This window comes from Cervus elaphus, chromosome 3, assembly GCF_910594005.1.
Source record: "Cervus elaphus chromosome 3, mCerEla1.1, whole genome shotgun sequence".
Lineage (NCBI taxonomy): Eukaryota > Metazoa > Chordata > Mammalia > Artiodactyla > Cervidae > Cervus > Cervus elaphus.
Window position 1 is genome coordinate 25,566,218 of NC_057817.1, and position 13,743 is coordinate 25,579,960.

The window sequence follows — 13,743 nt, forward strand, 5'->3', positions numbered from 1 at the left end:
TGTGCCATGACCATAACCTGGGACTTCTGATTCCTAAGGAATTACTGCTTTGGACTTCTATAACCTTTATGTTTCTCTCAATGTTGATTCTGCACTCAGCCTCTTACTCTTTCAGGCCACCTGTTTCCTCCTCAACTTGTTTCCATGTCTACCAGCTTGGACTGCATGGCTAGTCACTTCAGTGGCCTAAGTCAGCACCCTGAGTTCCCTTGACCCTGTTGTTTTTCTGCTATCTTTGCTTCACCAGTTCTCAAATCAAGAGAAACCTACCATCTCTTAACTCTATTCCCTCTGGGTTATCAAGCATAGTGATAGGAAATCACATAATATACCAACTGACTCCATTGCAGATGTATGATTTTCTAACTGAAGCAGTCATTCCTATTTGGCTTCTTTCAGCTTTACCTGGTAACTATTACATTCTTTTTATTGTTCTCAACTTTACAGTCCCTACTTTCCACCCTTACTTTCAGCAGATGGCTTTGCCTCTGTGTAGAGAAAATAACTGGTCATCAGACTTAACTTCCTCTTTTTCCCACCCCTAGATTTGAATGCTTGTGATGTCCATTTTCTCCTTTTATCTCAGAGGCACACTTCATCTCCAAGACTAACCTCATCCCTATAGGATACCCCTGCTGTTGAGGCATAACACATATTCCCAAAGCACCGTGGATTAGAACATGTGCGTGCTAAGTTGCTTCAGTTGTGTCTGACTCAGTGCAACCCTAAGGACTGCAGCCCACCAGGCTCCTCTATCCATGGGACTCTCCAGGCAAGAATACTGGAGTGGGTTGCTGTGTACTCCTCCAGGGGATCCCCTGGATTTAAACACAACTGAACATTATTACCCTCCCAGTTTCTAAGGGTGAGGAATTCACAAGTGGCTTAGCTGGGTAATCCTGGCTTGGGATCTCTCTTGTGGTTGCAGTCAAGATGTCAGGCAGGGCTACAGTTTTCTGAAGACTTGAAGTGAGGCTGGAGGATTTACTTGTAACGTGGCTCACTCACATATTTGGCAAGTCTGTATTGGTTGTTGGCAGAAGGTCTCAGTTCCTCCACATAAGGGACTCTGCATGGCGTGTTTGAGTGGCCTCACAACATGTCAGCTGCCTTCCCCCAGAGTGAGTAAGTTAAAAGCAAGGAGGAAGCTATAAATTCTTTAATGACCTAACTTTAGAAGTCACACTCCATCATTTCCACAGCATGCTTTTGGTTACGCTGGTGAGCCCTTTACACTGTAGGAGAAGTCAAAGGAGCATGAATATGAGGAGGCAAGAATTATTGGGGCTGTCTTGAAGGATGGCTCTCTCACCTCACTTTTTCTGTCTTCCAATATCTTCCATAAGTTATTCCCTCTTTTCTCTCACTTCTATTTCTTTCTTTTTGTATGTTATATTTTTCAGTAATAAGTAAGTTGTCTTTAACTCTTAAAGCTATAAAAATTCTACTGTTACATTCATTTAAAAAAAAAAAAACACATACCCTATCCACCATATTAATCAGGTTCAGTTGCAGAAAACATCCATTTGAGCCAGTCTAAGCAGGAAAGGATTTGTCATAGGGCATTAAATGGATCACAGAATTGTTGAGAAGACTGAAGAAATAAACTCTAGACTGGACTTCCAGAAATAACAAAGACTGCTCCAGAAGGTGCTGCTCCTACTACAGTAAGGAAGCTGCCAGTTCAAGAAGCACACGACCTCTGCCACTGTCAGCATCCCCAAATGGATGCCCTGCACCCTGTCTTAATCCTTGCTGACTTGAGAAACATAATACATCTGATTGGCAGATCTGAAATAGTATCTGAATCCTAGCTACAAGGGATTGTGGGAAATGTAGTCCGGATTTCCAGATCCATACACTAGAAGAATATCATGTTGAGCAAACCAATACGTAGAAACCTCCCCACTGCCTCTCAAACTAATGTTTGCTTGCTTCTTCCCCTCAGTGCTAGATTTATTGAAAAAGAGTCTATCCTTGGTCTGCTGTTCCCACTTACTCCTTAATCCATTGCACTCTGCCCACTCTTCTGTCTCAACTCAACCTACTAATTTGCAGGACCAGTGGTCTATTTTAGTCCTACTCCCTTGAACATTCAAGGAGAAGCAAGTTGTTGCTTGTGATGCTTGTGGTAAGAGCCATATCAATGTTATGCACAAAAGAATTACTTAAGACCACTTTTCCTGGAACAGGCCTTGAACTTCAGCTACTATCTAGACTTGCTGTTCCTCATACATAATCTAGGTTAATGATGTTACTGTTTGCCTAGTCTTTTCAGAATTCCTCATTCAGTTAATCACCAAATCCTGGAACATTGGTACAAAAGATGCCTTCTGAAGCCAACCAGTTCTTTGTATCTGTTCTGTCACTGCCTTATTTCAGACCATCATCCCTGCTTGGACTGTTACAACAACCTCCTAAGTAGTCTTTTAGCCACTAGGTTCTTCCCATTTCAGTTTATCTTCCACCTGCCTTCAAGATATTTAGTAATCTGTTTCCAGTTACCTAATAATAATAGCAAAGGCTTTTTGAGCACTTGGTCTGTGCCAAGCACTGTACAAAACACTTTATATGCATTATCACATTCGGTTCCCGCTATGAAATAGATATTTTAGGTCCCTACTTGGTAGATAAGGAAAGTGAGACTATACAAGATTTGACCAGAATTACTTAGTTTCTACATGGAGGAACTGGAATTGCAGTCAGGTCTGCTCCCCTGCAAAGGCAGTATTTCTTATTCCCACCCCATTTTACAATTGCTCCAGCCTCATCTCTCTTGACTCTGTTAATAGTCTAGACATAGTGAACACCCCATCTCTCTAACACGTTGGGCTCCTTAATGAACACACCTTGGTACATCTTGCTTCCTGAAATGTACTTGTTCCCACGCCTTCCCAATGATTCTCCATTTAGCTTATTCCACCTTCAAGTTCCAACTCAAGTGTTATTTGAGTAACCTCTAGGCTCTCTGACCTAGCCTCCTGCTGTTCTCTGTTAGTACTAGTTTTGTGTTGCCTTGTGATTAACTTCTAAATGCCCATATCAGCCAGTTTACAGTAGGAAAAAAAAAACCACTTAGAATTCCCTGGCAGTCCAGTGGTTAAGACAGAGCTTCCTCTGCAGGGGGCACATGTTCAATCCTGGTTGGACTAAGATCAAAGACATTGTGCAGCCAAAAAAAAAAAAAAGGAACCGCTCTCAACATCTCGGTATTTTAAGCAGAAATGTAAGACAGTTATGGAGTGCTTACCAAATCCTTTGAATAGCTGGAGAAGCAGGCTGTAACTGGGACCTCTAGGAATGACTCTCAGAATACTACCAAACCAACTCACTAACAGAACTACAGCCTTGATGGCCAGTGGAATGCTGAGTGTGAGAACACAGCGCCATAGTACCACCCAGGGATCAGGAAGCTGCTGACAAACAGGACAAATGATCCCACAACATATATAGTATCAGATTTTTTGCAGAGCTACTGACCAACATAAACATCCAAATGCATGGTCAGCAGAGGGAGGAAGAAGGAAACTGGATAATCAGAACCTGGAGCATTGAGGGTTTGCTTTAGGGTGTGTTGGGGTTTTTGAATGTTTGCTTTCATAAAATAAGATTGAGGTAAGCCCTTTTTTTTTTTTTAAGGAAATAGTTATTTTCAAAGTTCACAGGAAAAGATACCATATGCCAAACTCTCCCCCTCTTAAAAAAAAAAAAAGTCAAGATTTTTGTTGCTACTGTACTTGAGTGATGGGGTTGGGGGCGGGGGTGGGGGCGGGGCAGGCAAAAACCAGTTGAGTAAAGTGGTTATGAAAGGAGTTAAGAGACAGAATGTTGAACTAGGAGTCCACACAGACTTATCTTGAATCTAAGACCAGACCTTTGACCTTGGAAACGTCATTTAAACTCTATACTTCATTCCTCTCTTCTCTGACCTCCAAGATTCAATGCAACCCTAATTTTTGATTTGTTAGTTATTCAATTGAAAAAACATTTTTAAAGTAAAGAGGAAGAAGATTATGCAACCATCTCTAGGGCTTTCTTTATTTTGATCATTCTGTAAAATTTCCCTGTTAACTTTAAAACATTCTTTGAGGCTATCCAGATGTGAGGAGAGAAGCAGTGGGGAAAAAAGGAACCTAGAAAGTGGAAGGGATTTTGCCTTCACCATATTGAATCAAATACAGCCTTTTAAAACACACAGAGCAGTTTCGGGGTTCCCTAATTTCCCCGTTTGGAGTTTTAGTTAATCTGTCCCCAGGAGTTTAAGGGGGAAAGAAATTCTTCAAAGAGCCATCACTGATTCTAGAGCTAGAAGGGCCCATCACAACCTCAAAAGGCAGGCTTGTTACAAAGACTGCATTAAAAAGCATCCTCCTGGCTCTGGTAGCTAGGCCAAAGATTAAACAGCTTTCCCCAGGTCCCTGCTACCTCCGTTGGGCTATTTGAGGTGCTTGCTGTATTTTTTTGGCCTTTTTTTTTTTTTTCTTTCCCTGCAAGACTTGTCCTTCATTCTCTCGATTCTCTGATGTAAATGGCTTTTCGGAACACAATTTCCAGACAAATCTTCAAGTGTTAGCCAAGGGTCAGTTGCCAATAATGTTTTTTGTTGTTGTTATTTCCTTCAAAATAAGAGACACCCGGCAGTGACTGATGCTGTCTTCAGAGAATGCTGAGGCATTACAGGAGCCCTGTGCAGCCCTTCATTTCTCCCCTGCTAATATGCTTCCTTAGTTTGCTTCAAAGCTTGTTTACCAACTCTAGCTTAGTCCCCAGACTCTCCTCCCTTCACCCCGCCCCCTGCATTGTGCATTTCAAAAGGTAGAGAAAAATAACAGCCTCTTCTCAGCCCTCTCCAGTGAAGGCAGCAGAAACAGCAGGGCCAATGTGTCAAATTGTACAGCTTTCTCCAAACCTTTGCCCAGAGATATTTCAGGTTAGCAAAAGGAAAAGCCACTAAACATATAGCCTCTCTCCCAAGGGCCTTTGACAGACAGGGAGGCTCCAGGGCTGCCTCTTCAGTGTGTGCACACATGCATGCACACATACACATACACACACAGATAAGAGTAAATAAACAGGGTTTAGTTCTTCACCACAGATGATACAAACACCAGCATTACATCTATTGCTACATGCAGCCGAACTAAATGGGATGTACACATGAAGATTTGTTATAGTTACAGCCCTACCCTCAAGCCATTTATCGTCAAAGGCAGTGTTTCTCAAAGCATAATCCAAATATCACCTACATCATAATTACTTGGGTGCCTATTTTAAAATGCAGATTGCTGGGCTTTGGTCCAGATTTCCTGAATCAGGTTATCTGGAAGCAGCACTCAAGAATCTATTTTACACAATACACCTTGTATAATTCTTAGGTACAATAAAGTTTCTGAAACCACATATTACTTTGAATAAAGGTTTTTAAGGAATTTACAAGGAAGATAATTACACTATTTGAGTTTTAAGGACCCAGGTCCTTAAAAAAAAAACTGTACATTCACCACAAAGAGTATAGACTAGTAGCGACTAAGAACAAGCGTATAATAAAGTGCAGTACCCAAATCATAAGATCATTTAAAGATATAAATGGAAAATGCATTAAAGTGTTGAAGAGTGTTAAGTCAGCACTCTCTACATTTTAGCCAGAACGAGTAACCTGAGGGCACCCAGCACGCAGATGACATGGATGATGAACACGACACGCAGAGCAAGATTTTCCCCACCCACTGCCTTAATGCCTCGATCTCTTTCTTCTGAAACAGCAATTTGAAAGACACTTAAAGGACATCCTCCTCAGTCAAGGTCTGCTGCTGCTGCTGCTAAGTTGCTTCCAGTTGTGTCCGACTCTGTGCAACCCCATAGACGGCAGCCCACCAGGCTCCCCCGTCCCTGGGATTCTCCAGGTAAGAACACTGGAGTGGGTTGCCATTTCCTTCTCCAATGCATGAAAGTGAAAAGTTGCTCAGTCGTGTCCGACTCTTAGCGACCCCATGGACTGCAGCCCACCAGGCTCCTCAGTCCATGGGATTTTCCAGGCAAGAGTACTGGAGTGGGGTGCCATTGCCTTCTCTGCAGTCAAGGTCAGGCATCCAAAAAATAAAAAAGAAATGGCTGCTCTTTACTTAACCTGGGTAAATCACAATGCCAGCTGGGGAAAGAAAGTAGATTTCTAGATCTGCTGTCATTTGTTTGCCTAGCCCTCTACTCTCCAGAGATTGATATTATTATATGTCCTGATCAATTCTGAGCGTATCTATTGATGTCCCATTTTACCAATAAAAGATTCATTTGAGAGTTGTCACTACTTATAAAGGGCTTCCCCAGTGTCTCAGTGGTAAAGAATGTGCCTGCAGTGTAGGAGATGCAGGTTTGATCCCTGAATCAGGAAGATCCCCTGGAGGAGGAAATGGCAACCCACTCCAATATTCTTGCCAGGAAAATCCCATGGACAGAGGAGCCAGGTGGGCTACAGTCCATGGGGTCACAAAGTGTCGGACATGACTGAGCACACACACACTGCTTACAAATGACCTTCACCTCTGAAGATGTAGCCTGGGGACTCTAGGAGTTAACTCACCCAAGATTTCAGCATGGACTGACTGATTGCTAGTGGGTTCTGGTGGCATTGTCTCTGCTAGGACAGGGGAAGAGAACAGCCAGTAAGTACGAATAGCACAGTGGAGGACTCCCCCACTTCCCCCCATACCTCGATCAGGCAGGGGAGAGTCAAATAAGGGCAATCTATGATTCCCCTCCTCCCACCTCTGAGGCTAGCAGGGACCTTGTGATCTAGAGCCAAGCATAATCCCATCTGCCTGCTACTTTCTGTTTGTGGACACAGTTAACCTGTATAAGGAGGGACATAAGTTTCAACCTCCCTCCACCTCATGCAGCTGGGTGAGGGCACAGGGCTCTGTTTTCAGCCTCTGAGAGAATTTTTGATAAAGGACAGCACATGGGGGAAATTAGTCTCCCTAGAGACTCCAGTCCTAGGGAGACTCCCAGGTCTCCCTAGACTCCAGCCCTGAAAAGGCAGACTTCCAAGAGAGAAAACTGTAACCCCAATAGGTTCTGAGAAGGAAGAATTTAACCTTGGAATAAAGGTGGCATAATTGTGCAGTTTTAGTTAACTCTCCGTCTGAAGAGATGACACAGGGTTGTCGATCTCCTTGGTGTCCAGCAGGTGGCGATACAGTCTAAGGCTGCCTGAGACTGCAGTGGAAATGACTGGGATGCTGAAGCTGAAACTCCAATATTTTGGCCATCTCATGCGAAGAGTTGACTCATTGGAAAAGACCCTGATGCTGGGAGGGATTGGGGGCAGGAGGAGAAGGGGACGACAGAGGATGAGTTGGCTGGATGGCATCACCGATTCAATGGACATGAGTTTGAGTAAACTCCGGGAGTTGGTGATGGACAGGGAGGCCTGGCGTGCTGCGATTCATGGGGTTGCAAAGAGTCGGGACACTACTGAGCGACTGAACTGAACTGAACTGAAGTACCTTCCAATGGAGAAGGAAATGGCAACCCACTCCAGTATTCTTGCCTGGAGAATCCCAGGGACAGAGGAGCCTGGTGGGCTGCCGTCTATGGGGTTGCACAGAGTTGGACACAACTGAAGCGACTTAGCAGCAGCAGCAAGTACATTCCAGAGTCTTCTGAAGTCTGTGGCGGAGTAAGCAAGATGCCTTTGCTGCTCTCCAGTCCCCAGTCTAACCCATATATTTCACTTCCTTTCTTTTCACAGAAACTTTAGCCTGAAGCTGTGACCTGTCATCTTCTGGTTAGGAAGGGGTGATACGAAGAACTCTATAGTGGGGGGAAGATGGGAAGAGGAGGATCATGGAGACATTTGAAATCCACTATCTGTGCTGTTTACCACAGATTCTGTGTTGACAGTGAGGTGTCATTCCTGCCCATCTGGAAATGCCAGTATCTTAAATTCACGGAGGGATGACCCTTCTAAAACTCCCACACATACATGAATCTCAAAGTGACACAAACAAGAACTGGAAGACCAGGCAGGATTCAGCATAGGTATCCAACCAATCGTCTATCATCTGTGCATGCCAGGCACCAAGTTAATGCATGGGCGGGCACCCTCCCTGCCATTGGGCATTAGGCCATGACATCCAGTTGGGTACAGTCAGCCTACCAAGGCAAAGGGCATCCCAGAACATTGTGCCCGTCAGCTTCCCCCACACAAACTGAATGGAGCCCAGAACTTATGAAAGCCCTCCTCCATACACTTAGTTCCTCACTGAGAGCAACAGGAGAAAGGGAGGCAGGGAGCGGGGGTAATGCCCTACTTTATCTAAAAACAGTAGAGGGGCTCTTTACTCTTCCACTGGAAAAAGAAAGTCTGGAAATGGACCTTTCTGAATATGACCCAGAACTTGAAGTCAGAAGTTAAAAGGATAAAACAATGTAAGATGGAAGTCGAGTAAAGGCAGTGTGATGTGATAGAAGGAGCTAATTTGGGACAAGGACCACCTGGATTATATCCCTCATTAGCTGCATTTCCTTGAGCAAGTCATTTCTTTTTTTTCTGGGCTTCAGTTTCTTGTCTGTAAAATGAGGATGTTGGGCTAGATGATATCTAGACTATCTTCCTCTTCCAACATGTGCTATTCAATTTCAAGAAGTTATTGACTTTCCCTTGTTGAGGGTGACCAGTCTAGCATCAGAGATCCCCATGTGACCAGGCATAGTTATGTCTACGCTAAGGGAAGCAAGTACTAGAGGAGGGGGAAGTGAAAGTTCTGGGTTTCCAATGTCCCTCCAGACCCACTGTCTGTACTCCCACCACTAGGCCACAGGGATTTCCCACCACCACAGAGACTTGAAGATCAGAGGTCCAGACCTCCCTATCTTCTGTATACTGAGAAGGCTGGAGACTCTTGTCAACTTTGTAACTAAGAGAGTCTAAAACTTGTGTGTCAAAAAGAAAGTGCGGCTCATCTGGGTGACATCCACTGTATTACTGTCTACCGAGTTTGGAGCTAATGCAGATCAGTGTCTGATCTCTGCCCCACTGCCCCCAGAACTGCCCATCCTCAGGTCCCTTCCTGCCCATTCACTGGGCTGACTGCTGGTTCTCTGGCTGCTGGTGCAGGGTTCACCTTGTCCCTAGAAAAGGACCTGTGCCTGAATTTATTCTGTGAAGAGAGGTACCTCTTTACTTCCCCTTCAAACACTGTCTCACTCCTTTTGCCCAAGTGAGTTTCCATAGGATATTGGAAATTCCTCATTTACCAAAGGAGATATACTTTCCAGTATACCCAGACTTAAGAAAATATTCCTTTGCAGAATGGAGAACAGGCAGCCTGGGGAGATTCCAAAATGACAAATAGCAATATTTACATGAGGCCTGAGTCCTACTCTCTTGATTTCCCCTCCACCTTGTCAGTGAGCGAGTGGTAGTCAATCAATCATGTCCAACTCTGCAACCCCTTGGACTATAGCCCACCAGCCTCTTCTGTCCATGGGATTCTCCAGGCAAGAATACTGGAGTGGGTTGCTGCACCCTCCTCCAAAGGATCTTCCTGACCCAGGGATCAAACCCAAGTCCCATTATGTCTCCTGCTTTGCAGGTGGGTTCTTTACCACTAGCGCCACCTGGGAAGCCCTTCACAGCTCATACTCCATCACATATTTGAATATGCTATAATCTTTGGGGGAGGGGGTAGGGAGATGCAATAACTTGAAGGAAAATAGGTATAAAACATGAATCCCTAAGAACAAATTTACCAAAAAAGAGTTTCACTTTCAAGGAATTGATAGCCTATAATAGTTATTTCTTAACAGTGGAAACAGTGACAGATTTTATTTTCTTGGGCTCCAAAATCACTGCAGATGGTGACTGCTGCCACGAAATTAAAAGATGCTTGCTCCTTGGAAGAAGAGCCATGACAAACCTAGGCAGCGTGTTAAAAAGCAGAGACATTACTTTGCTGACAAAGGTCTATTTAGTTAAAGCTATGGTTTTCCCAGTAGTCATGTATGGATGTGAGGGTTGGACCATAAAGAAGGTTGAATGCCAAAGAATTGATGTTTTTGAACTGTGATGTCCGAGAAGACTCTTGAGAATCCCTTGGACAGCAAGATCAAACCAGTCAATCCTAAAGGAAATCAATCCTGAATATTCATTGGAAGGGCTGATGCTGAAGTTGAAGCTCCAAAACTTTGGCCACCTGATGTGAAGAGCTGACTTATTAGAAAAGACCCTGATGTTGGGAAAGATTGAAAGCAGGAAGAGAAGGGGACAACAGAGGTTTAGATGGTTGGATGGCATCACTGACTCAATGGACATGAGTTTGAGCAAACTCTGGGAGATGGTGAAGGACAGGGAAGCCTGGCATGCTGCGGTCCATGGGGTTGCAAAGAGTTGGACATGACTGAGCAACTGAATGACAACAATAGTTATCTATTGACGTATAACAAATTACCTCAAAAGTGACTTAAAAGCAACAAGAAACATTCTCTCACACGGTTTCCATGGGTCAGGAACTCAGAAGCCACTTAGCTGGGTGACTCTGGCTTGACGTCTCTCATGTCACTGTAGTTAGCACATCAGCTGGGGCTGTAGTTATTTGAAAGTTGAATGGAGTTGGCCACTGCATACTGCAAGATAACTCACTCGGTACATGGGAGTGAACTCAAATTCTGGCAAGTTGGTGCTGGCTTTTGTTGAAAGACCTCAATTCTTTTCCATATGGATTTCTCCATAGGCCTGCTTGAGTGTCCCCCTGACATGGTGGCTGGCCTTCCTCACAGCAAATAACACAAGAGAGAGACCAAGGTGGAAACTGCCATGTCTTTTATGACTTAGCCTCAGAAGTTACACATGTCACTCCCACAGTATTGTGCTAATCACACAGGCCAGCCATGATTCAGTGTAGAAAGAGAACATAGAAGGGCATGGATACCAGGAGATGAGGCTCTTTGGGCCATCTTGGAGTCTGGCTATATAAAACATCTTGGATCTCAAAATTACCATAAGTAATATATTATGCTAACCAAAAGAAGTAGAATATATAGAATGTATATAAACCTGCAAGAAATTTGAACATGCTGTGATGGGGCAAATTTCATAGTTTTTCACAAAATGCTGTTAAATTAACAACTTCAGGAGATTCTATTTTCATTGAAACTCGGTTCTGCTTTACCTTTAAACTACTTGAGAACATTCTTCAGAGTGAGCTAAGAGAGTTCATGATTTTGTTGTGATCTCAATCTTCATTCAAAGAATGTAGGCCCTGCTGCTATGTCAAAGGGACCCGCAAAGAGAAGGGTTCAGATAAAGTGACAGTCCAGAAGTAGATGGAGTAGATAGTCCTTGACTGGTGAAGAAGGCTTGCATCACTGATCCAAGGTGGCTGGTTAGTCTGTCACCATATCCCAGCAAGCAGAAGGAAGAGGAAGTAGAAGATGATCACATTTCCTTTTTAAGAACATGACTGACAAGTGACACACACTGGTTTACTCACATTCCATTGACCAGAATTAGTTGTGTGTCCAACCCCTAACTGTTAAAGAGACTGGGCAGAGTATGCTACCCAGCAGCCATGTACCCTGTTAAGACTCATTGTGTGGGTGGCAGAGTGGAGGGGTCATATTATTAAAAGGAAAAGGAGTCTACATTCTTGGAGACAGTGCTGCTACACCTACAAAACACAGTTCTCTGGGGATAGGTCAGGTGCCTGAGGTTAACAAGTAATTGGATCACATCTTCAGATACATATCAAGAACTGGATGTACATTAAAAGCAGGATCTCAAGAAGTACTATCTTGCTATGAGACTATCTTGTTTTATTTTGTTTTGTTTTGCCGTACCACATGTGGCATGTGGTCTCTTAGTTCTCTGACCAGGGATCAAACCTGTTCCCCCTACAGTGGAAGTGCAGAGTCTTAACCAGGGAAGTCCCTGGAAAACTATCTTGTCAAAAAAAAAAAAATTGTGGGATTTCCTTGCTGCTCCAGTGGCTAAGGCTTCATGTTCCCAGTGCAGGGGGCCTGGGTTTGATCCCTGGTCAGGGAACTAGACCCCACATACCACAACTAAAGATCCCTCATGCAGCAACTTAGACCCAATGCACCCAACTAAATAAATAGATTTTTTTTAATTTAAATTATTTGTCATAGAGTTCAGACACTAGTTTTATAATATCACTGTGTTGTTTACCATTGCTTTTTTTTTTAAAGACTTAGTTTATTCACATAATGTTTACTGATCTAGGCAAAGTGTTAGGCAATGGGAAAACAAAAGTAAACAAGATCCCCACAGAATTAAGTCCAGTGCGAGTGGCAATTAAACAATGATATACCATACAGTGAGGTAAGGGCTCTGACAGAGAAATCGGGGGTACTGGGTTGGGGATTAAGGAAAGCTTCTTGGAGGAAGAAATATCTGTGCTGAGAACTGACCTATAAAATACATTCCATTCCATTCAGAGAGCACATCAGACTTTGAATAGATTTCAGATTCCTCAGACAAACTGAATGAGGCTTTAATATGTGCAGTCAAGTACTGTGGGAGGTAATTTTACATACAGTATATTAGTTTAATTCTCCAATAAATCTATGAGGAAGTTGTTTTCTCTATTTACAGATGAAGATACTGAGACCCAGGAAAGTTAACTTGCTAAGGTCACATATCGATTAAGTGAGAGAGGCAGCATTCAAACCTAGGTCTTTCCAGTACAGAATGCACTTTCCCTTTGCAAATTAGAAGTACATTAACAAAAAACAAGAGGCAGTAGGAGAAGGCGGTGACAGAGGATGAGATGGTTGGATGGCATCACCAACTCAACAAAAAGCAAACATTAGCATTAGAAATTCTATATGGAATATGCATTCATAAAATATATTTAATTGTTTCTACCATATGTGAAACAGGAGGAAAGGGAGCAGGGCACAACTTTTGAAAGAATGACATAACCCAAGGACACAATATAAACTGATTAGAATCAAATGGGTCCAAGATGGCAAACAAGTCAACTTCGATTAACCTTTGATTGACCATGCAAATAGACCTTGCTCCTCAGTTTATGCTCATTGTAATACATCAGCAAGCTAAATGACACACCCAGAGGTTTCATGACAGTTCCAAGGATGACCATCAAAGATCAAAAAGTGGGCAGTGGCCCAATTCCAGGAAATCTCCACCCCTTCCCCAAAATAATTGGAATAATCCTCCCACTCATTAGCCTATGAAATTACCCAGGCCATAAAAGCTAACCATGCCACATTTCAAGGCAGCAGTCTCCCTCTGCGATGGCCCACATTCTGTCTGTGAAGTGTTTCTCTCTGAATAAATGCACTTTTTACCTATCCCTTTGTTTCTCACTGAATTCTTTCTGTGATGAGACATCAAGAACCTGAGCTTCATTAGGTTCTGAAACCAGGTCTGTGATCTCAGTTGGAAGACCGTGGGTTTTGGCCAGGTTCAAGTCCTGGCCACATGGATTCAAGTCCCAATCTGAGATAAATGGTTTCATATGTACATCCAAATGTATTTTGTTTCTAAATTGCACAAAGATTTTGTAAATACCCTGTATAATTAAGTGCAAGACTATAGTCCAGACTATGAGTGCAGGAATTCAGAACAGTGGGACATTATTGAAAATTAGAGTGAACTGGGGAGATTCAAGTGATGAATAGAGGTTGTATTGGAAAGAGACTTTTTCAGGTCCTCACAGGTATGGGAGGAGGGAGGCCTCATGCCAGTTTACCCCCATTTAA